At 32.8% G+C, this 26,003-nt stretch overlaps 1 protein-coding gene across 2 annotated transcripts in view; it reads right to left on the reverse strand.

Moving 5' to 3' along the window:
• Positions 1-24,684: 24,684 nt before the first annotated feature.
• The window catches only part of LOC149153182 (putative pentatricopeptide repeat-containing protein At3g23330), a 206,211-nt gene continuing 204,892 nt past the window's right edge, over positions 24,685-26,003 (reverse strand). Inside the window, exons 4-5 of one of the 2 annotated variants that reach the window (XM_089443278.1) lie at positions 25,280-25,495; positions 24,685-25,096 (exon numbers count right to left, since the gene is read on the reverse strand). The gene's annotated coding sequence lies outside the window, so the exon portion shown is untranslated. The remainder of the gene's footprint in view (positions 25,097-25,279; positions 25,496-26,003) is intronic. The other variant, XM_089443280.1, reaches the window with a different exon arrangement.

A 26,003-nucleotide genomic window follows, 5' to 3' on the forward strand; every position in this document is an offset into this window, starting at 1 on the left:
TGTATACACACAAAGCGCTTGAATCCGATGGATTTTTAACAAATATTAAATTAATTAAAATTAATTAACTAATTTAATAAAAAACATATAATTACATATTAAAATTTATTTATTTACAAATTATAAAAACATAATAAAATACATATTTACATATTTTATGTCCAAGCTGTGAAAAATAACCAAACTTTGATTGAGCATATGTTTCAAACCATAAGTCAGAATGAAATGAAACTTGAACCATTGGAAAGCTGGCAATGAAATCGTCAAAAATAAAATCCAATCGAAGTAAAAATCTCACAAAATAAGCAAACTCAAAACATACAAGAAGTGATATTACCAAAATTCATATAGACTTCAACTCATAATTTTCCAAAAAATATGGGGAGGTGTTGTGGCCACTAGATAATATCCATATTAGATATATTTCTTGTCACTGAATCATCTAGGAGAATGATATCTTTTCAGAAGCTTCAATCCTCCCATGTCAAGGCTCTGATCATTGGTCGATATACTCAAAGGTCGACATTAAAGCCTGTCCAAAAAATAGGCCATTTCAATTTGAAATATTTTGGCTCAAAGATACTTCCTTCCTGGAAAAATACCAACATTGGTGAAAAGAAAATCACATGACCCCAAGCTCTATCATGTTCCATTTCAACAAAAATTGAAACAACTCAAAGGAAAAATCAAGATATGGAATCAAGAGAAATTTGGGAACGCCCACCGATCTAAAAAGGAGCTACAAAAATGCATGGACAGATCCAACAAAGCATCATTCTAGAAGGAAAAACCAATGATCTAGCTAAAGAAGAAGGATAATTTCTTATAGAATTGGAGGAATGATGAATTCAAGAGAAAATTATTCGGCATTCGAATTATCACACCCATTGGATGAACTAGGGAGATATGAACACCAAATTCTTCCACAAATTGATGGTCAATCATTGTCACTATAATAGAATTTTCTCCCTTCAAAATGAATTTGGTCAAAATATCATAAACCACCATGTAATAGAACGAGAACCTATCACGTGCTATCAGCGTCTCTTTGCATAAATGCAATATGATTGGGCTAAATCCATTCAAAAAATCACAAGCACCATTCCATGTCTTGTTAAGGAAGAACACAACAAAGCCCTCACTTGTAAAATTACCATGGAAAAGGTGAAAGAAGTGGTCATGAGCATGCCCAAGAACAAGGATCCCAAATTAGATGGTTACACTACAAACTTCATCCAATCTTGTTAGCCCTTCCTCAGGGAATAAATCCATGCTCTGGTGGAAGAATTACACTCCATAACCTCTATTCCCCCTACCCTTAATGCAACCTTTCTCTCTGGTCCCTAACTCCAAGTAGGTGAATGTTCCCACAAGCTTTTGCCCCATATCCTTATGCAATGACATCTACAAGATCATAACAAAGGTAATTTCCAACAGCCTTAAGCCCATTCTTCCATTTATAATTTGAACAGGATGGATATGTTAATGTTGAAGGCAAGAAAATTCTTTGTGGCATTGTGATTGCTCATGAAGTCATCCACTCACCAAAAAAGACCAAGAAATTAGGTATGCTAATCAAACTTGATTTATCAAAAGCTTTTGATAAATTAAGCTGTAATTATCTTTACCATGTTTTGAAAGCTTTTGGGTTCTCTAATTATTGGATAAGTTGGATGGGATCTCTAGTTTTCTCGCGTTCTTTTTCATTCTTCCAAATGAATCCCCTATAGACACATTTTTCTCCTTACGAGGTATTCGTCAAGGTGAGCCTCTATCCCCTTTCCTTTCCATCTTAGTAGGTGAAGGTCTTGAAAGCTCCATCCACACCGTGATTTCTCAAGGTTTAAAAATAATTGGAGAAGACTTGCCCACTTCACACTAAGAGTTTGTGGATGATACCCTACTTATGAATGTTCCCACTATCAAGCAATCTCGAACCCTCAATCGCATCTTTAATTTCTTCTCCATATCCTCTAACACTACCATCAATGTAGCCAAATCCAAAGAAAAATAAATCAACACCCTAATTTCCATCCAGAGACACATTGCTAGAATCCTCAACTATCAAATAAGTGACCTCCCTAACAAGTACTTTGTAGCTCCTCTCGTTGAATCCTCTATGAAAACAAAGCACTGGTAGGAGTTTATCCATAAAATTAGAGAAAGGATTGTTGGACCTTTAAATCTCTAATCATCACTCATAGACTGGTTCTTTGAAAATCTGTCATATAAGCTCTCCTAATCTACTTGTTCTTCACTCTTGCTTCCCCTAAACGAATTTTGTGATCAATTTGAGGGATACAGGATGGCTTCCTATGGAGAGGAGCCTCTTTGGAAAAGAAGTGAGTTTTAGTCTCATGGGAAAAGGTCTATTACCCCAAGTCCAAGGGAGGTTTGGGTGTAAAATACCCTGAAACTCTAAGCAAGGCATTTGGTGCAAAGATTTGGTGGCGATGGATACAGGGAAGCTTAAATCTATGGAAACAAATATGGAAGCAAAAATACATTCATAATCTCTACTTCTAACAACAATTGTGATCTACTACTTTCCCCCAAGGGTCCTCCATATAGAACCATGCTAACAAAAATAAGGATCTCATCCAAAACCATAGCTTCTAGGGAATCTACAATTGAAAATCAACCCTCTTATAGTAAGACTCATGGAAATAGCTACCTAGATTGATTGATGAAGCTTCTCTTTCTAGCATTCGAAACAAAATCTAAGCTAGCCATCACATCATTGTTGCATATTATTGACAAGACACACAAATGTTGTATTGATGGAGGAAATGGAAACCCTCACAGGATTGGCCTTAAGAGAAAGGGAAGAGGACATGAGCAACTTATGGAACATTCTTTAGTAGAGGAAAAATTCAGTCCAATCAAGCCCAGATAGACTCATATGGGGATACAACACTCAGGGCTCCTTCACCATTAAAGAGGCATACACATTAAATGGAATATTTATGGAACATCCCTCCAATCTAGTTTGGAACTGCATCTGGAATCTAAACCTTTGGCCAAAGGTAGCCCATATTTTATGGATCCTTGTCAAAACAGTAACACTAACCTAGGACAGAATCATCAAATATGACTTTGAAGGACAATATTTCAACCAGCTCTAGTGTAATAGTCATGAAGATGTCAATCATATTTTCAATATTTGTAGCTTCTCACAAGGATCATGGGCTCAAGTCAAGATGATTTTTGAACATCTAGAAAGAGACCATGACAACGTTGAAAATTCCATAGCCAACTAAAATTACTCACACTTTGAATTCCCTATTCTTAGATATGTTGGATGTGTGCTATATTCTTTCCATGACTTGTCGCACGCACGGGGGGGCGAGAGCTTCACCTGTTCGTTGTGTTAGGAGAAATAGGGGGGTCACAGAGGGGTGCATCCCCCCCTTGTCAAGGGGTTTCAAGGGGGTGGTAGCCCCCCTGCACGAGGTCTTGGGTAACGCCACAAAAAAGAATATAAATTAATAAATTAATAAAAAAAAAATGGACCCTATATGGGGGGACCTACCTATGGTTTTGTGCATGGGTTTTGCACATTGTTTTGGGCATGATGGTTTTCTTCCCATGGTATTTTATAGATCTGGTTAAGGGAACTACAGTTATGTTCTAATCCAGGGTTAATGGATTGGGGTTTACTAATACTTCGGCATGTATACATATGTATTGTAACATTGAAATGAACATAATGAAAAATCAATCTGGTAAACCTGATTTTGGGATCCAGGGGAAAATCTCTATGTATTTGTTTTATATTCTTGCCATTGTTTGTTTTCTGTTTTAGAATTCATATCCAAGTCATTTATGTACATGGTTAAAACCAACAAGATAGGCATGGACACTAACTCCTAAGATTATCCTTTGGAGTATTTGGAAAGAAAAGATCTATAATAAAATGATCCTCGCAATTTTCCATTATGTCCAAGTTCCTCGAAGCTATAATGGAATCCTCCTTTACTTCCATTGGTCCCCTAATGCTTGACCATGCCTCCCACTAAGATCAGAATCATTCGAAAACTTCTCCCCTCAATAGTTAATCCCCCCTTTCCTATTGGCCCCTCCACTCTCTCCCCCCCTCTTCCCTCTTCTTAGTTCCATCCTCCTACTTCATTTATCAAACTCAATTTTGATAGAGCCTCCAAAGGAAATCAAGGGCATGTTGGTTATGGAGGTATATTTTGCAATGAGCAAGGACATGCTCTCTTATTTTACATAGGGGCTATAGGCTACAACACCAAAAATGTTGCTAAGTTATTTTCCTTAGAAATGGATCTACACTTTGTGATTCAACTGTCCTTTCACAGATTCATCATCGAAGGGGACTCTCAGTTAGTGATCCCCAAATCCAAAGATCTTTTAAATGGGGGTAACACAAAGAAAATCACCATCAGTTGGAGGATGGAAAACTTTCTCAATCATATCCAGGCTTCTCTCTTAAAAATACCAGTAGTACTCATTTCACATGTGACACAATCGGCCAACAAAATTGCAAATATTCTTGCCAACATCTATTGTGCAAAGGACATAGCCTATTCCAGTGCTCAACTCTAGCCTCCTCCCACCGAAGATGAAATGTTTAATGAATTTCAAGCTCCCATTCTGGAAGACATTAGCTCCCCGATGGGAGTGCCATCCCTAGAATTAAATGATGTTGAGATGCTCGAGGATCAATGGGATGGAGGAGGTGATGGGGAGAGGCAACAAGAAGCCACCACAAGAATCTGACATGTGAATTTTCCTAGAATTAATAGTTGGAAGGGTTCATTGCCATCATATGGTGCAAGTGACAAGTAAGTTTGAGGGCTTGCTTTGCAACAAGCCTCCCCACTTTGATTTTGCATTAACGTCTTCAGCCTATATGGAGTTCCCTCTTCATTTAGTTTTTTTTCCAACTTGTTCCTTGGGGTATTTCAACACTTGTAGGAAAACTTTCTCATTCTCCTGCTTTATTGTGGAGCTTTTTCCTAGTTCAAAAGCAAAATCCTCCATGGTTATCGAGTACTTCCCCTCCTTACCTTTGTCCTTCATCTTGTAGAAGGGTTAGCGCTTAGCTGATGCTTTCAGTCTAGAGAGACCGACGCTTAGCTGGGATCGGCCCCCGGAGGGTATTCATCCAGCCCGAAGAAGGGAGAGGGAGAATGAATCCTTTGCTCTGTCTCTTCGAGTTCAAGAAAGTTGCTCCTTTTCCAGGCTCTCTCGACTTAGTGCATTTTGTTTCAATTCCATTTTTTTTTCTTTTTCTTTCGATAGAAAGGAGGTTCTCAGATGCACCTTATTTATTCTTCCAACCTCTTCTTTCTCTAGCCTAAATAGGATTCCCCTAGCTTGTGAGCTTCACCTCCAATCCTCTCCATGTAACCTCTATGTGCTCGTGTGTCCTATTCATTTATCATATCCCTCACTAGTCCTCCCTCTATCTTCACTCTCCCTCCCTATTTCTCCTCCTCTCAATTATAATGCCTCATCAACAAACGCAACCATGTAGAGGTGCAAGTGGTTGTGATGGTTCAGGAAGTGCACAAGCCCAAATATGGGCACGCATAGTTGTGGAATGCTATAGGGATCACACTTCACTAAACAAGAGGTGACCAATGAAAGATAAGAATACTCCATTGCCAAAGTGCATGGAGCCATGGCTGATTGGGTACCATATCTGAGCACCATGAGGGGGAGGTGCAACTAGTTTCTCCTCACAATGGAGTTGTACTAGATAATTGAGTAATTGTTGGGGAAAGCGTTGCTTAAAAGGAACACTAATCAGGATGAACTTCTCCTCGGGATGGAGGAGCAACATTTACTCTGTGAGATCGTGAATCAATGGCTATAGCACATCGAACAACTGCTCAAGCCAACTAATGCACCACCACAATGACTAGGGTCTATTTAATTGCATAGTTTATAATGATAACACTTAGGCAATCTAGTTTACTCCAATATGTAGGCTTGACTTTTCAAGTTCTTGTTAAATTAGCTCTTGAGGCAAAGTAGCCCAAACCTTGGTTTAGTTTTGTTAAATTGTTTATGAATCTTTTGATAATTTTTACAAACTCAACTTCCAGTATCAATTTTTGTCACTAGTCTAGTTTCTAGTCTGGAAAGCCGCAGTAGACTCACTGGCATGTTATGCATTATATATTTGCATATAATTAAATGGAATAATAGAGCTTACAAAAAAATATTTAGTTTCCAATATTTATCAATATTATCTATTTTTATTATTGTTTATATTAATAGTTCCTATATTATATTGCTTGTTTCAATATTGCTTGTATCAATATCATCTATATCTCACCTATCATTAATATCGTCTATATCAATATTGTTTATTTCAATAGTTTTCAATAGATATCCATTATTATTAACAATTATTAATTTAATTAAGTAACGAGATCCATATTTATTTCTTAATTAGATAACATGAAATTTTGAATTAAATAACTAGAACCACAATTATTATTTAGTAACGAGAATTGTTATTTAGGTTTAAATAATACAAATCATTATTTAGTTTTGATAACATAAACCATATTATTAATTAGCTTTTAGTATATATCAGTTTATTTAGATAATAAAAATAATTATTTAGTTTTAGCATTTTTCAATTAAATAATGAGAACCTTATTTAGTTTATGAATAGATAACTAAAAACATATATAGTTTTTTAATAGATGACAAAAACCATATCTAATAGTGTTTAGGTACCATTACTTTTTAGTTTTGAATTAGATAATGAGAACTCTAGCAATAATCATAATTCATTTTAATTAGGTAACAATAACCCTAGTTATTAATTGGGTTTTCAATGGTTCTTATTAATAACCATTCTATTAGAGAACCATACTAATTTTTTTATTTTATTCAGAGTGAAAAAGTTTTCCCACTTGTTCCAAACACAAGTGATGACATATTAGGATTGTGTATGGATATCATGGTTTAGGCATTAAGACTTTATAATATTTGTTTTCAAACATTGTCAACCATGGCATAATTGTTTTATACATTTTTCTTTTATATATATATATATATATATATATATATATATTGAAAATCATTACCATAGGGATTATTCTACTATTTTTACACATTTTTTTATTTAAATTTTTTTAATATATAATGTAAGTTGTTGTGAGATGAATTAATATGCTTCATTGTTTTTAAGTAAATTCTACACACTATATATATATATATATATATATATATATATATATATATTGTTATGAAACCAGCTCAAGAAAAGATAGAAAAGATAGATCAACGCCTTAGAATTCAGCCTCTTCGAGGGGGTAACCTCCTTTACATTGCTTAAATGAACAATTCTTGGATGATACAAATGAAAAGATCTCCTTTCTATATATAGGAGTCTAAGGGGTCATAACATAATCAGAGCCGACATAACAATAATAATGTAGGGGCACAATAATAACAATAGTGGGTTTCTATGGGGCACAATAGTAACAATATGGGCACTACATGGGTACATCAATATAATAAGTGGGTTGTACTAATAATAATAAGGGGTTACACTAGTAGTATAGGGGCCTAACATGCCCCTCTCCTTCAAAAAGTGTTGTCCTCAACACTTGAGTAGTTCTTGATGCTTCTGTATAAAATTCTTGTCCTCCCATGTGGAATCTTCAGCGGGTAAGTTCTTCCACTTGATGAGATACTCTGAAATTGATCGATTTCGTAGCTGTCGGGTTCTTTTTTCTGTGACTACTCCAGGTTCCAACATGATTTTTCCTTCCTCTTCAATTTCTGGAAATATTGTTTGAATTGGGATCTTTTGCAACTTTTGAATAAGTGGCCATACTTCTTCGTCCTTCTTCCATTCATCCCTTGCTTCGTTTATCCAATTTGGTTGGATAATAGAAATAGCACAAAACAATGCTTCCACATCCTCATCCTTGAAGAGTCTTCCCGTTCGGTAAGGTCGCCATTTTTTAAGTGCATGTAGTATTGCCAACATTTCCTTCTCATAAATAGCTTTCTTGAGATGTAGCAGTAAAAATACCCAATCACCTACATCAAAACATTTTTCACTACGATGTTGATCTACCTGTTGTTTCGTTTGATTTTGCACCGAAGTGGCGTTATCCTTTAAAAGTTGGATAACTTGTTGTTGATGCTCGATGTGATCTTTCACTGCTTGAACTTTTTTCTTCTTGATATGTCCTTCTATCTCTAGAGTCTGAGGAGTGGTAATGTCTTCCAATCATTTACAAGATATGGTCGGATTCATTTCTTGATGCTCGATGTGATCTTTCACTTCTTGAACATTTTTCTTCTTGATATGTCCTTCTATCTTGATAGTTTGAGGAGTGGTAATTTCGACCAATGAATTACAAGATATGGTTGGATTCATTTCTTCTTTCTCGATGTGATTTTTCACTTCTTGCACCTTTTTCTTCTTGATATGTCCTTCTATCTTGAGAGTCTGAGGAGTGGTAATTCTTGCCAATGCTTTACAAGATATGTTCTGATTCATTTATTCTTTCTCTGGGGTGAGGTCCTGGCGTATATCTTCTTCTTTTGATGTTTCTTGATCCTTTTCTTCCTCCTCTTCATATTCTATGTAAAATAATTTCTTCTCAGCACACTTATGAACTTTAGTGCATTTGTTATCACAATTGTAACAAAGCCCTTTTTCTATTTTTTCTTCCAATTGTTGTGGTGTAACCCTTGTAGGTTGTGGAAGGCTAGGAGAAACAACACTTCTATCTTTATAGTTGTGAGGGGTATGCTTCCTGGTTTCCATAATTTTGCTTTCCACTATGTTACAAAGCTTTTTTACTCTTTCCAATTGTTGTGGTGTTGCTCTAAAGAAGGTGTTGCTCTTTGTATCCTCATAATGTGCTATCATTTCCTCCGTGAAAATTGACCATGTAATTGTTTACGAGAACAAAGCCCTTCATACCATAAAAATTGATCCGGTTCTAAATATGAAGATGCAATACATACTTTTTGTAACAGTGGCACACCATGTAGATCAAAATATTGCTCCATCTGAAGTATCCAATTTACTGGATCCTTGCCATCAAACTTCCTCATCTTGCTTTTTCTTGATTTTAGGAGCTCGATCTTGAAACGACTGTAACTCTGTACTTTCGGATCTTTAAGTTCTGAAATTGCGACCTGCAGTAGCCCTCTATGTCCTCTTTCCAATGCCACCAGTCTAACCCAAATTGGATTCTCTAAGGAAGAGTTATGCGAAATCTCCCATAGTGACTTGATTATAGACTAGTTCAGTAGAGCGAACTTGTACAAGGTGCCATGAGTCACTGTTTTGACCTTTGGCTTTGGAAAATACCTACAAGAAACTACAGTCTTTCCTCTTTCTGTAACTTCTTACGAAATTTCAATCCAATGCTCAGAGAGAAAGTGATGACGATTTTCCCCAGGTCACCTGTCTGGAATGTAATTCAAGAGTCTGCAAAAAGACCAACTTCCTCAAATATATCTCCGCAAATATTATGCAAAAAGCTCTGAAATTCGGACCCGAGGTTCAGCGCGATGTCTTCTCAAATGGGTTTTTTTTTTAGCTTCTGAAACGTCGTAGAAAAAAGTTATAGCGAAAATGCCACGATGGCCTATTTGGAGCAGCGAAACCCTAGAATCCGAAGCTCTGATACCAAATGTTATGAAACCAGCTCAAGAAAATATAGAAAAGATAGATCAACGCCTTAGAATTCAGCCTCTTCGAGGGAGCAACCTCCTTTACATTACATAAATGAACAATTCTTGGATGATACAAATGAAAAGACCTCCTTTCTATATATAGGAGTCTAAGGAGTCATAACATAATCAGAGTCGACATAACAATAATAATGTAGGGGCACAATAATAACAATAGTGGGTTTCTATGGGGCACAATAGTAACAATATGGGCACTACATGGGTACATCAATATAATAAGTGGGTTGTACTAATAACAATAAGGGGTTACACTAGTAGTATAGGGGCCTAACATATACATACATATATATATATATATATATATATATATATATATATATATATATATAGGAATAAACGATGTTGTATTCATACATGAATTCTATTCATTTTTGAGCTCATAATGTATGGAGATAAAAATTATTTTTCTAATTTTTTATTTTTCCGGAACATATTAAATTTTTTTTTATTTATGTTTTCATTGACATATAATTACAAAGATATTTCAAAGTTTATACCAACAATCAATGAAATCATTGCAAAAGAAAAACACTGTATGTACATACAAAATAAAATCAATAATAAAAATGGATCTCCAATCTCACTTTTTAATGAGACCTTACAACTTTTATTTAATATGAAGTCAATTATTCGACAACTTTTACATGTTTGTGATAGAGAGGCAAGTAGAAAAATCATTGGAGAACAAATTCAAAGGCAAAGGGACCATGCATTTAAAGTTGATGTTAATTGATGTTACATGTAACTAATATATGTGCAATTTTTATATTAGTAAATTAATATAATCATACGTTAATGGTTATTAATACATTAATACAATTATATATTAATACAGTAATGGTAATAATTGTCATTATAATGATGGAAATAATCTTTATTATAATTGCATTAATAAATTTATATTGTTATAAATACATTAATTCTTGATTAATATATCTATACATTTTTAAATGTATTACTTCATCAATACATTAATTATTGTTGATACATTGATTAATATCTATTAATGCATTAATAAAATTTAATTTAAAACTATTATTATTAATTGCAATTATGCTCATAATGTGTATTATGGTGCAATGCATACACACTATGATTCATATGTGGTGTATATAATTCCTTTAAAATAGGCATACAATGTCATCTATAGAGTTCAAGTTAATTTACAATCAATGTCCTTACAACAAGTTTGAATCAACTTGAATGGGTTTTTTTGGGAGTCTAGGTGAGGGTTTATTGCCATGATGAAGGAATTTTAGTGTTTTATTTAGGCTTCTATCGGAAGGATATGTTTCCTATCTGTAGGCTAGCAAGTTTAGAGGTTAGTGGTTAATGGATGTGGGAAACAGAAGAATGGAGGATATAGTTGACTATGGGTTTGATTCCGACGATTTTTTCTTTATTTAGTCAGAGATGCCACATCAGGCGGATTAGGTGGAGGCATAGAGTAAAATTGTTCCTATGGACCTAGGAAACATCCATATTCTTCACCCTAGAGAGATGGTTGTGTTTGAAGGAATCACTGATACTTATCTTAGGTTCCCTACCAAACTAGGTTGGAGTCTTCCTTTGGTGTATGGGTCACAAAACTTGCAGGGGGGAAGAAGCCTCAACACAGACATTAGGCAATAAAATGTATGCCCATCCCTCAAGTCAAGTTTCTGGTGTTTCTCATAGACACAAGTTGCTACAAACAAGGATTGGGAAGATGTTAATTTTTCGCATGTGGAAGGTCTTTTTGGGTTTTTTAGTGAAGGGCTCAAGATTACCTTAGAGAAAAGTTTGAATAATGATTTGTTAAATAGACCCTCCAAGGGACTGGGAGGAACTCCTTAGGAGACAATCCATCAGCTTCTTAAGGGGAAAAGAGTAGGTTTAGGGGTCCAGGTAGTGGAAATAATTAGTCGATCGAAACCCTAGGGGTATAAGAGGCTTCAAATGGTTAGCACCACCTCAAGAAGAAGAGAAAGATAAGAAGGTGTGTCAATATAAAAAATGATGACCAAAATCTGGTATTGGGGGAGGATGTATAACTAGGGGAAGAAATGGAGATGTCAGAGAAGGTGGTGTTGGGACAGAAAAGAGGAAAGGTTTTCTCGGTGGAGCTCTTATGTAATTAGATAGAGATAGAATGGGGACAAGTGTTGAAAGTTCTTCCTAGGATAAGTACCCTCTCTCGTGGTTGGTTTATGATCAAGTTCAATTCAGCAAATGTGGCCAACTAAGTCCTTGGAAAAACATGGAGTATAGATTCCACCTCAGTGATGATGAAACAATGGAATCCATGTTTGATGCTAGCCATGAAAAACTAGAAAGTGCTCTTGTGTGGGTAACGCTTTCGGGGCTACCACCGCAACTCTAGTCGAAGGATGTCTTTAAGGTTATAGAGAACAAATTAAGGTCTTTCTTAGAGGTTGATATGTCTTATGAAACAAGAAAGAAGATGGTTATGGAGAGGGTTCTAGTAAATCTAGATATTCATGAAGGCTTATTCACTTAATTGAACATATGTTATCGATGTTTTACTCACAAACAACTTCTATACTACGAAGGGATACCCTTTAGGGGTCATAGGTGTCACAAATATGGTCACATGATGAAGAATTGTATTATTCCTTTTATGGGCAAGGAAGGAAAAATGGATTCACTTCTTGGAGGCTACAAGGGGGGTATAAGGGAAGAAAAAGGATGCCAAGATAGGGAGATCCTCACTGTGGTACAACTGAAGAACTCCACAAAGCCTATGCAGATGAATGGTGGAAGTGAAGTTGTGGGTGATGCACCGACAAAGTTTTGGGCCGCTTGTTTCTCATGTCGATGATCACTCCTCCTCTGGTTCTCTATCGTTGGGTAATTACTCTTCTTCTCTTTTGGTTTCTTGTTTAATTAGATTTGTTTGCTCTTTTGACATGAGATTGGTTTCATCCTCTCCTTCTCAATCTTTATCATATGATATCCTCTCATTGGCTCTAGTTTTTCTCCCTATCCCTGCATCCTTTTTCGGTGGCCCTTCCCCATTATCAATTCCTTCCATGGAAGGAATTGTCACTTTTGATTTTTAATTTAATTAAAAATTTGTTATATATATGTGTGTGTGTGTAATCAATTATGGCTTTTGGGGCATGTGGTATTAATAAGTCATGACATTGTAACAAAACTTTATATATTAATAATCTTCATAATTAATAGTCTTGGTACATATCTTTTTAAATGTATATATGTTTAATTTCAATATTGATTCTTTTTATAATTAATAATAATAATTTAAAATAAAGTTATACTTTAATTATTTTTTATTATTTTGGTAATGTAATGTGTTGTGAAGTGTATTGATACTTTATAAATTGATATTTATTTAGGTTTATCAATTAAATATTTTTTTATTTTTTTGTAAGCTTGGCAAGACTACATCATCATCATGTCCAATATATCACCCCGATCCGCGAGGGAATTGAACCAGTGATTTCACATCAAGAAATGCCTTAATAGAACACCCCATCACCGTCTATCCAAAACCCCGTAAATTTTAACAATTAAATATTTAATTTATATAACTACGCTTATCATTTAGCTTTTTTTTCCAACTTGTTCCTAGGGGTATTTCAACACTTACATGAAAACTTTCTCATTCTCCTGCTTTATTTTGGAGCTTTTTCATAGTTCAAAAGCAGAATCCTCCATGGTTATCGAGCACTTCCCCTCCTTACCTTCGTCCTTCATCTTGTAGAAGGGCCAGGCTCTCTCAACTTGGTGCATTTTGTTTCAATTCCATTTTTTTTCTTTTTCTTTCCATAGAAAGGAGGTTCTTAGATGCACCTTATTTATTCTTCCAACCTGTTCTTTCTCTAGCCTAAATAGGATTCTCCTGGCTCATGAGCTTCACCTCCAATCCTCTCCATGTACCCTCTATGTGCTCGCATGTCCTGTTCATTTATCATATCCCTCACTAGTCATCCCTCTATCTTCACTCTCCCTCCCTATTTCTCCTCCTCTCAATTATAATGCCTCATCAACGAACGCAACCATGTAGAGGTGCAAGTGGTTGTGATGGTTCAGGAAGTGCACAAGCCCAAATATGGGCACGCATAGTTGTGGAATGCTATAGGGATCACACTTCACTAAACAAGAGGTGACCAATGAAAGATAAGAATACTCCAATACCAAAGTGCATGGAACCATGGCTGAATGGGTACCATATCTGAGCACCATGAGGGGGAGGTGCAACTAGTTTCTCCTCACAATGGAGTTGTACTAGAGAATTGAGTAATTGTTGGGGAAAGCATTGCTTAAAAGGAACACTAATTAGGATGAACTTCTCCTCGGGATGGAGGAACAACATTTACTCTGTGAGATCGTGAATCAATGGCTATAGCACATCGAACAACTGCTCAAGCCAACTAATGCACCACCACAATGACTGAGGTCTATTTAATTGCATAGTTCATAATGATAACACTTAGGCAATCTAGTTTACTCCAATATGTGGGCTTCACTTTTCAGTTTCTTGTTGAATTAGCTCTTCAGGCAAAGTAGCCCAAACCTTGGTTTGGTTTTGTTAAATTGTTTATGAATCTTTTGATAATTTTTTTACAAACTCAACTTCCAGTATCAATTTTTGTCACTAGTCTAGTTTCGAGTCTGGAAAGTGGCATTAGATTGACTGGCATGTTATGCATTATATATTTGCATATAATTAAATAGAATACTATAGCTTACAAAAAAATATTTAGTTTCCAATATTTATTAATATTATCTATTTTTATTATTGTTTGTATCAATAGTTCCTATATTATATCGCCTGTTTCAATATTGCTTGTATCAATATCATCTATATCTCACCTATCATTAATATCATCTATATCAATATTGCTTATTTCAATAGTTTTCAATAGATATCCATTATTATTAACAATTATTAATTTAATTAAGTAACGAGATCCATATTTATTTGTTAATTAGATAACATGAAACATTATTTACTTTTGAATTAAATAACTAGAACCACCATTCTTATTTAGTAACAAGAATTGTTATTTAGGTTTAAATAATACAAATCATTATTTAGTTTTGATAACATAAACCATATTATTAATTAGCTTTTAGTATATATTAGTTTATTTAGATAATAAAAATAATTATTTAGTTTTAGCATTTTTCAATTAAATAATGAGAACCTTATTTAGTTTATGAATAGATAACTAAAAACATATATAGTTTTTGAATAGATGACAAAAACCATATTTAATAGTGTTTAGGTACCATTACTTTTTAGTTTTGAATTAGATGATGAGAACTCTAGCAAGAATCATAATTCATTTTAATTAGGTAACAATAACCCTAGTTATTAATTGGGTTTTCAATAGTTCTTATTAATAACCATTCTATTAGAGAACCATACTAATTTTTTTTTATTTTATACACACTTATATCTATATCTATATCTATATATATATATATATGAGATGTTGTATTCATATATGAATTCTATTCATTTTTGAACTCATAATGTGTGGAGATAAAAATTCTTTTTCTAATATTTTTATTTTTCTGGAACATATTAAATTATTTTTGTTATTTATTTTATTTATGTTTTCATTGACATATAATTACAAAGATATTTCAAAGTTTATACTAACAATCAATGAAATCATTGCAAAAGAAGAAAACTATATGTACATACAAAATAAAATCAATAATAAAAATGGATCTCCAATCCCACTTTTTAATGAGAACTTACAAAATTTATTTAATATGAAGTCAATTATTCGAGAACTTTTACATGTTTGTGATAGAGAGGCAAGTAGAAAAACCATTGGAGAACAAATTCAAAGGCAAAGGGACCATGCATTTAAAGTTGATGTTAATTGGTGTTACATGTAGTTAGATGTTTGTGATAGAGAGGCAAGTAGAAAAATCATTGGAGAACAAATTCAAAGGCAAAGGGACCATGCATTTAAAGTTGATGTTAATTGGTGTTACATGTAATTAATATATGTGTAATTTTTATACTAGTAAATTAATATAATCATATGTTAATGGTTATTAATATATTAATACAATTATATATTAATATATTAATGGTAATAATTGTCATTATAATGATGGAAATAATATTTATTATAATTGCATTAATACATTTATGTTTGTTATAAATACATTAATTCTTAATTAATATATCTATACATTTTTAAATGTATTACTTCATCAATACATTAATTATTGTTAATACATTGATTAATATCGATTAATGCATTAATAAAATTTAATTTAAAACTATTATTATTAATTGCAAATATGCTCATAATGTCTATTATGGTGCAATGCATACACACTATGATTCATATGTGGTGTACATAGTTCCTTTAAAATAAGCATACAATGTCATCTATAGAGTTCAAGTTAATTTACAATCAATGTCCTTACAACAAGTTTGAATCAACTTGAATGGATTTTTTTGGGAGTCTAAGTGAGGGTTTATTGCCATGATGAAGGAATTTTAGTGTTTTATTTAGGCTTCTATCGGAAGGATACGTTTCCTATCTACAGGCTAGCAAGTTGAGACGTTAGTGGTTAATGGATGTGGGAAACAGAAGAATAGAGGATATAGTTGACGATGGGTTTGATTCCGACGATTTTTTCTTTATTTAGTCGGATATGCCACATCAGGCGGATGAGGTGGAGGCATAGAGTAAAATTGTTCCTATGGACCTAGGAAACATCCATATTCTTCAACCTAGAGAGATGGTTGTGTCTGAAGGAATCACTGATACCTATCTTGGGTTCCCTACCAAACTGGGTTGGAGTCTTCCTTGGGTGTATGGGTCACAAAAATTGCAGGGGGGAAGAAGCCTCAACACAGACATTAGGCAGTAAAAAGTATGCCCATCCCTTAGGTCAAGTTTCTGGTGTTTCTCATAGACACAAGCTGCTACAAACAAGGATTGGGAAGATGTTAATTTTTCGCATGTGGAAGGCCCTTTTGGGTTTTTTAGTGAAGGGCTCAAGATTACTCTAGAGAAAAGTTTGAATAATGATTTGTTAAATAGACCCTCCAAGGGACTAGGAGGAACTCCTTAGGAGACAATCCATCAACTTCTTGAGGGCAAAAGAGTAGGTCTGGGGGTCTAGGTAGTGGAAATAATTAGTCGATCGAAACCTTGGGGGTATAAGAGGCTTCAAATGGTTAGCACCACATCAAGAAGAAGAGAAAGATAAGAAAGTGTGTCAATATAAAAAATGATGACCAAAATCTGGTATTGGGGGAGGATGTATAGCTAGGGGAAGAAATGGAGATGTCAGAGAAGGTGGTGTTGGGACAGAAAAGAGGAAGGGTTTTCTCGGTGGAGCTCTTGTGTAATTGGATAGAGATAGAATGGGGACAAGTGTTGAAAGTTCTTCCTAGGATAAGTACCCTCTCTCGTGGTTGGTTTATGATCAAGTTCAATTCAGCAAATGTGGCCAACTAAGTCCTTGGAAAAACATGGAGTATAGATTCCACCTCGGTGATGATGAAACGATGGAATCCATGTTTGATGCTAGCCATGAAAAACTAGAAAGTGCTCCTATGTGGGTAACGCTTTCGAGGCTACCACTACAACTCTAGTCGAAGGATGTCTTTAGGGTTATAGAGAACAAATTAAGGTCTTTCTTAGAGGTTGATATGTCTCATGAAACAAGAAAGAAGATGGTTATGGAGAGGGTTCTAGTAAATCTAGATATTCATGAAGGCTTATTCACTTAATTGAACATATGTTATCGATGTTTTACTCACAAACAACTCCTATACTATGAAGGGATACCCTTTAGGGGTCATAGGTGTCACAAATATGGTCACATGACGAAGAATTGTATTATTCCTTTTACGGACAAGGAAGGGAAAATGGATTCACTTCTTGGAGGCTAAAAGGGGGGTATAAGGGAAGAAAAAGGATGCCAAGATAAGGAGATCCTCACTCTAGTACAACTGAAGAACTCCACAGAACCTATGTAGACGAATGGTGGCAGTGAAGTTGTGGGTGATGCACCGACAAATTTTTGGGCCGCTTGTTTCTCATGTCGATGATCCCTCCTCCTCTGATTCTCTATCGTTGGGTAATTACTCTTCTTCTCTTTTGGTTTCTTGTTTAATTAGATTTGTTTGCTCTTTTGACATGAGATTGGGTTCATCCTCTCCTTCTCAATCTTTATCATATGATATCCTCTCGTTCGCTCTAAGTTTTGTCCCTATCCCCGCATCCGTTTTCGGTGGCCCTTCCCCATTATCAATTCCTTCCATGGAAGGAATTGTCACTTTTGATTTTTAATTTAATTAAAAATTTGTATATATATATATATATATATATATAGATATATAAAATCAGTTATGGCTTTTGGGGCATGTGGTATTGATAAGTCATGACATTGTAAGAAAACTTTATATATTAAGAGTCTTCATAATTAATAGTCTTGGTACATATCTTTTTAAATGTATATATGTTTAATTCATATCTGGATTCTTTTTATAATTAATAATAATAATTTAAAATAAAGTTATACTTTAATTATTTTTTATTATTTTGGTAATCTAATGTGTTGTGAAGTGTATTGATACTTTATAAATTGATATTTATTTATGTTTATCAATTAAATATTTTTTTTTTTGTAAGCTTGGCAAGACTACATCATCATCATGTCGAATATATCACGTCCAATATATCACCCCGATCCGCGAGGGAATTGAACCAGTGACTTCACGTCAAGGAATGCCTTAATAGAATACCCCATCACCATCTATCCAAAACCCCATAAATTTTATCAATTAAATATTTAATTTATATAACTACACTATATATATATATATACACAATATTAATATACTTTTAAACTATAAATATACAATATTAATATACTTTTAAACTATAAACTATAAAACTCTTTTAATATACTTTTAAACTATAAACTATAAACTATATATATATATATACAATATTAATATACTTTTAAACTATAAACTATAAAACTCTTTCATCTTTCTACCAAATATGTGACAACTCACTTTTCAATTGCTCCAAAATATATGAATACAATTAAAAGATAATCATAGACAACCCAATCAATATATTAAATTGTGTACCACACAATTGAAGATAATCATAAGAATGGGCCTTGTTGAATTATAACACATTAAAAATAAATAATTTTTTATATTATAAATTTTAAATGATTTTTTTAAATTATATATATATATATATAAATTTAAATAAATTAATAATTTCCATATATAATAAATAAAACAATAATTAAAAAGAATTCTCTTAAAATTAAAATTCAAAATCAATACTTTATATCATTATTGAAATCCAATTTTTAAACGATCTATCTTAAAACTTCAAAAATGATTGGATCAAGATTGTGAAACCATCTTATAAAGAAAATGCATTACACATAAATTTTATACCTCCATGCAAATTACTATCAGAAATGGATTCATAAATAAAATATTCTTTTGAAGTAGAAATATGGTCATACATATATACATCACTGATTTGAGGGATGCCTCATGGCAGATCACATCATGACCACTTATTTGAGGAACACACCTGAAACGCACAAATATAAAGAGTACAATAATTCTCCACTTACCTTGGACAAAATGGCAATGAATGACACCCTTGAGATTTGCTTGTAGAGGTGTAGAATATTGGCCCACACTTTGTATGGCCATATAACAACATTCGTCTCAAGCAGTGACCGCCATTGAAATTATAAAGGCGGTGGATAATGTTGGACCATAGCCATTTTGCAATATAAATATTTTCCACCAGATAAGACATTTGTGGTCGATGCATTGTCCACCAAAGCCAGAAATACGAAGTCTACTGGTTGTCTCACTACCACCGGTGTCCATGTTGGTTTGTACCGACAACAAGGAAATCTTGAATATTTTCGAGGATGCGAAGCTCGCGTGCAGACGGATAAAAAGTACGAATCGACCTAAAAGGCGACAGTGATACTGTACGACTTGGCTTTTTGTTGACGCAATTTCACAACATTTATTGTCCTAACTCTTGTCTTCCTGTCAGCGATATTTTGCAGTATGAAAATTTGCATCTGGTCAAGAAATGCTAGTGCGCCTACGACCATGGCGGACGGGCCGCACCTTACTGTTTTTCGCTAGGTATTTGCTATGTCTTTTGCAGTGTATAATCATGTAAATATTACGGTACTTAGTTTTTGAGATAATTCATTTAGCTAGGGTTTATCTTGTCTAGAAATTGAGAGGTTTTATTGTGTGAATTCACAGAAAAAGATGAAACATCTATTCCATAAATTATTTCTTTCTTTCTTTTCAAAGATTTAAAGACACAGAAATGTCTACCCCACGTATCAGCATTTGCTTTTAAATATGAGATCTGTTGCTTTTTCCACGGGTACGGCATGAGGAATATTTGATCCTCAAGAGGCAGTCGACAGTGATTTGGTTACTTATTTCTGATTTCCTTTAAATATTTAAAACAATTCCACTTTGTTTTTTCATTCCAAATATAGGAGGGCTTAGATGACAGAAAAGCTTTATTTAGCAAAAATCGGGAGCAAAGCCTTATTTGCAACCCCATAACAAAGTAAATGCGCACTGACATGGGCAGATATAACACGATATAACGGTGATGAGAGAGGAAAAAATAGCGACGTGTTATATTATGTTATATGAGATGCATGTCAAGGTACATTTACTTTGTTAGGTACATTTACTTTGTTATGGGGTTGGAAATAAGGCTTTCCAAAGCGGGAAGCCTTGCGCTTTTATTCTTTTAAGAATATTTTATTTTAAAAATATATATATTTTTTTAATACGATCCGCGACCTAAATATTAAAGAAGTCGTCGTAGTTAGGGCAAGAAATTGGCGTGAATTTTGTGTTATTTCCAATCTCCTTCTCAAATTTTATAATTTAGTTTTACTTCGGCGTTGGCTATTTATCAGACTTTACCACTTTAAAAAATATTTGAAATTTTATGATTTTCCGAACTGGAATTTTTATAACAAAATTTTAAAATTTTTGATATTTTGAAATAATAAGAATCCATTTTTCATTAAAACAAATTTGAAATATTAAAATTTAAAATTCCAACCATTCATATGGATCCTACTTAAATAATTTAAAAAAGAAGGCATGAAAAAAGTGAATATCGTTTTCTACACAATTAACTTGTTCGCCATGTTCTTTTTTTACCGGCTTGCTGGTTCTCTTTCAAACTTTTAACGGAATATTCACTTTTTCGAAGCAGCAATGCAATAATTACATACGTCCAAGAAACCTCGGCATCAGGACTCACCTCTGTGAATAATGGGAGTTAATAAAGGAGTGGTTTATAATGTAAATTTTTGAAAAAAAAAATTGTAAAATTTTGATTTATGTGATTTACATAATTGTATATATGGATTTAGCACCTTAAAAAACTCTACAGTATTTTGATTGTGTAAAGATTATCATCAAACTTATTATTTCAATAAATCTTAGTTTAATTTTAAAAAAATTCAACAAATTCAAAAAAAACTTTCAAAAAATTTCACATGGTAATTTTTGAGGCGGCCTCTGCGATTCCTATTTCCAACCCCATAGAAAAGTTATTGTGCCCTGACATGCACCCTCATAGCCAGATATAACACTCGCGTAGTGATGACTAGACAAAAAAAAAGTGTGTTATATGAGGCTATCGAGGGCGCATGTCAAGCGCAATAACTTTTCTATGAGGTTAAAAATAGAAGGCGCAATAACTTTTCTATGGGGTTGGAAATAGGAATCGCGGCCTTGAACTATTTGGTTCCTTGGGTTCCAGAAGCTTGAGCAGGTGGCAATGCCGTTTAGTTTTTCCCTTTAATAATAAAATGCCCTCTGTGTATATATTTTTATTATCTCATTGTTAAAGAAAACACCTTATGTCAGCTTCTCGTCCAGGCCTGATCACGACGGGTAGATAGAGTGTTGACGACGTGTATGATGTCTTGGTGACCACCTGCGTATTATACAAGCCCAATTCGCACGAGCTTATATGATGTTGCTTACAAAGTCTTTTACAAGTAAGAACCCCGGAACATGAACTTTACTGTGTATTTTTAAAGATACTAGGGTTCTTCAACAGTTCTATACCATTTGTCGCAGAGCCTCACACTCGAGCTGTTGTGTTAATGTTCAATTTGATTCATTTGAACGATGTTCTTGCTGCATGGGAAAGTAGCAACAAAATCTATAATTATAATAATAATAATAACAGACAAACAAACGGTCGCAGCTCCAAAGAACTTAGCCTGCAATTTTATGATTAGGAAATATTGCCAATCAAGAAATGTCTACAATGTCCTACGCTATAGTTCAGTTGGAAATAGCAACTTGTGTACCTCGTTAAACTGAATTCCTCCCTATTTACTATAAAGATCACAAAATTATCCCCATGGTATGCATCTAGGCTAATGATATAATCATGATTAAATTAACTAATTCTTTATATTAAAATAAGTTTGATTGAATTTTCAATATAATATTAATGGAGGTTAAAAACAATTATATATATATATATATATATATAATAGTTGATAAATGTTTATAAAAATCAATTTATAATAAATATGTAAACACTTGTTTTATTATATTATTGCTAAAATTAAAAAAAAAATTACTTATTTTATTAATGTTAAAATTTATTTAAAAAAAACGTTCTATCTAATTAAATTATAAAATTATTTTTATTATTATCAATATACAAAAACATTAATATATAAGTTAAACATATATAGATTTAAAAAAAAAAAAAAAAAAACATGTAAAAAGACTCTTAACAATGGAGATTCATTCCTCTAAATAGACTTTATTACAATATCATGGTTCATCAATACCGGGCTTCACTCGGGGAGTAATATCATACCACATGCGTTCATATTGGGGAATATATATTGAGGTAAAAAAGACATAATATATTGAGCATATAGGTAAAGGGTTTTTATATTGGCATATATAAAAAATGGAGCTCAAAGTTAATAAAAAGATATAAGGGTATAAAAATGTTAATGAAAAAATGGATACCTACAATATCTAATGAAAGTACACGTTTTTTAAATTGGGAAGGTGTATAGGGTTGGTATTGGTAAGGGTTAAATAATTTGATTTTTAAGTGTCAATACCACTTGCCCAAAAAACCATAACTCATTTCACATAACACTAGTCCATATGATACATTTTTTAATTAATGAATTTAATTAAAAAGGCAAAAAAACATACCTACTTCTAAAATAAATCTCAAATTTATATTTGTGTATATTACAAGAATATTAAGTTAAACATTACCATCAACGTAATAATTATTAATAATTAAAATAAAGCTCTAAAAGCTCAATTCTAAAATAAACATGTCTATCAACAACATTAAAAATTATATATAAAAATTCAAACTCACATCTAAAATAAAAATTAATCAAATAAAAATAATAAATAAAATATGGGAAAATTATCATGTAAATACGTACAAATAATAGAGAAAAGAGAAGAAAAAGAAATAAAGGTAAAAATGAAAGTATAGAAAATATATAAGAAAAAGAAAAGATAAATAAATAAATAAAGAGGTGGAAGTCTATGAAGTTTGAAAAGAGAACAAAGATGATAAATATGTTATAATTGAAGGAGAAAAAAGTTATAATATAGAAATAATTTAATTTTTAAAAAGTGAAATGTAGATTTCAAAAAAATCTACATGTAAATATGTACAAATAATAGATAAAAGAGAAGAAAAAGAAAGAAGGGTAAAAATGAAAGTATAGAAAATATATAAGAAAAAGAAAAGATAAATAAATAAAGAAAGAGGTGAAAGTCCATGAAGATTGAAAAGAGAAAAAAGATGATAAATATGCTAATTGAAGGAGAAAAAAATTATAATATAGAAATAATTTAATTTTTAAAAAGTGAAATGTAGATTTCAAAAAAATCTACATCCTTTTAAATTGTGTTTCCACTTATAATGTTGAGGGTTGATTTGGGGTTCTGCCATTGTCTCATGCATTTAATGATGGTATAATTTATCTTCTCATTGATTATTAATCTTGATCTAATGAGTGAAAGCTAAAGTAGGGTTGTAATTCATCAACTTGAAGGAAAAGAAAAAAAAAAAAATTATTCATCATTATGTAACTTACTCTTTTAACTTTGTTAATAGCTATAATTTTTTTAGACTTTATTTTAGTTTATAAACAAAAACAATGATTATTTGAACAATTGAAGTTTTACAATGTTTGGGACTTGATATAAATACATCAAAAATATGTTGGAGATGTGCAATAACATAGTTACATTGAAAATATGTTGAAGATGTGTAATAACATAGTATTATTTCCTTTAACAATGATGAGTTATTTAAATTGATTTTGAATTATATACAAGAAGCATAAAACTTCCCACTATGTTTGGTTTAGGATTACCTATTTTAATGTGTGAAAAAAAAATACCAAATATTGAATTATTATATGAAGTATTGAAGCAATAAAAAATATAAATATTCTATATACTTAATATTTATTAGTGGAATACTTATTTTTATATTTTGTTCCAATAAGATTTTATCAATATTTTTTTTCCTTAGAATTATATATAATTAAAATATGTATATCATCACTATGAATTTAAAATTATAAAGAAAATTTAATTAATATAAATTAATGTTAATAGATAGATTTAATGCATTTTAAAAATAAAATACAAAATTAATTAAAAATAATAAATCATTTAAATTTTGATTATTGTAATAAAAAATCTTCTGTCATATTTTATTTTGAAGAAATCATCCAATCACAGATATAAAATATTGTGTAAACTAAAATATCCAAAATTCAAATCCCTAGAAATAACATAGTCTAACCGATTTCTCACATTAATTAAAAAAAAAAATTATAAAAAAAAATCATTTAAAAAAAATAAATAAATACCATATAATATTAATTTCAATCTAAACCAAAACCCTCAAAATAAATAAATACTATATAATATTAATTTCAATCTAGACTAAAACCCTTTAAAGTGGTTATAAAATATTAAATAAATAAAAATATAATTAACCGCCGCGGCGCACCCCACCACACATATATATGGGGCCAGCAAATGAAGATTTTTACACATACAGGAAATGAAGATTCGCTTACATAATGTTGTGTGTAACGGTGGCCATATATTAAGCATATCCAGTCAGATAATAATTGCATGGTCGGTATAATCTCCACCAAAACATGAGATTCAAGTTGACTCATCGTTCCACCAGTGTCCCCTCCTTATAAAGATGAAGTCGCTGATGCAAACCCGACGACCAATCTCCATCACACCACAATACTCACGGAGATGGAGCTGTAGAAGATGGTTCTCGATCTGGATAGATCAACAAGGACAATGTACAGTGCCATATCTGAGATAAAGATCAGTGTATCCATACATAACATCAAGAATATCGATCCTTTTAACCTTGAGAGACAACAGAAACGCAACAAATTTCATCTACGAATAACAGCAGAGAGGTGACAAGTTTTGTCAATGAATATTGATCCCTTTTACCTGTGGATCTGGATCCATTTTAACAGTGGGGAACAACAGAAAGGCGACAGGTTGATTTTGGCATCTCACATTTATGGAAAAATATCTGGTGTCATTTTGTCCCACCACACAATTCGGGCCCGAGCAATTCGGTACTCCGCCACGCCTACCCACATCTTCCAAAATGCCAGGCCAGATTGGATCTCTGCGCCACGTCACATATCCCTCTATGCCACGCTGTTACAAACGAAATAACTAACTTGAATATTTCGGGGAACATCTTAAAGGCAGCCCATTCGCTGCAATACCCTTTTCCGACACATTTATTTTTCAAAACGCTTTCTTTTCATTAATAAAAAGATTGTAAATTCTCTGTAGATTTCCATACATGGTCTCTTAGATTCCCTATCTGTGGCAGTCTCTGTTTTCCCATATTTCTTATACAAAATTTGTCACTAATTCCCATACCAATGCCTCTGTTTGCATATATATTCCCTATCTTATCTATACGAGTGTAACTATATTTTACTTGTCTTGCATATATATTCCCTATCTTATCTAAACGAGTGTAACTATATTTTCCTTGTGTACAAAATAGAAAGGAGTTCCCTTATCAGTTCTGGTTTATCAACAATTTCACCAGCCTAGTAAGGAACAATTTTTAACATCAAAATTCTGGAATGAATTTCCTAATCCTGTAAATATGCCGCGAAATGGTATTTACTTGATTTTGAGTTGATTCTTT

The sequence above is a fragment of the Pinus tabuliformis genome, chromosome 9 (genome assembly GCF_031772625.1).
Source record: "Pinus tabuliformis cultivar Carrire ecotype Pingquan chromosome 9, CPIR1, whole genome shotgun sequence".
NCBI lineage: Eukaryota > Viridiplantae > Streptophyta > Pinopsida > Pinales > Pinaceae > Pinus > Pinus tabuliformis.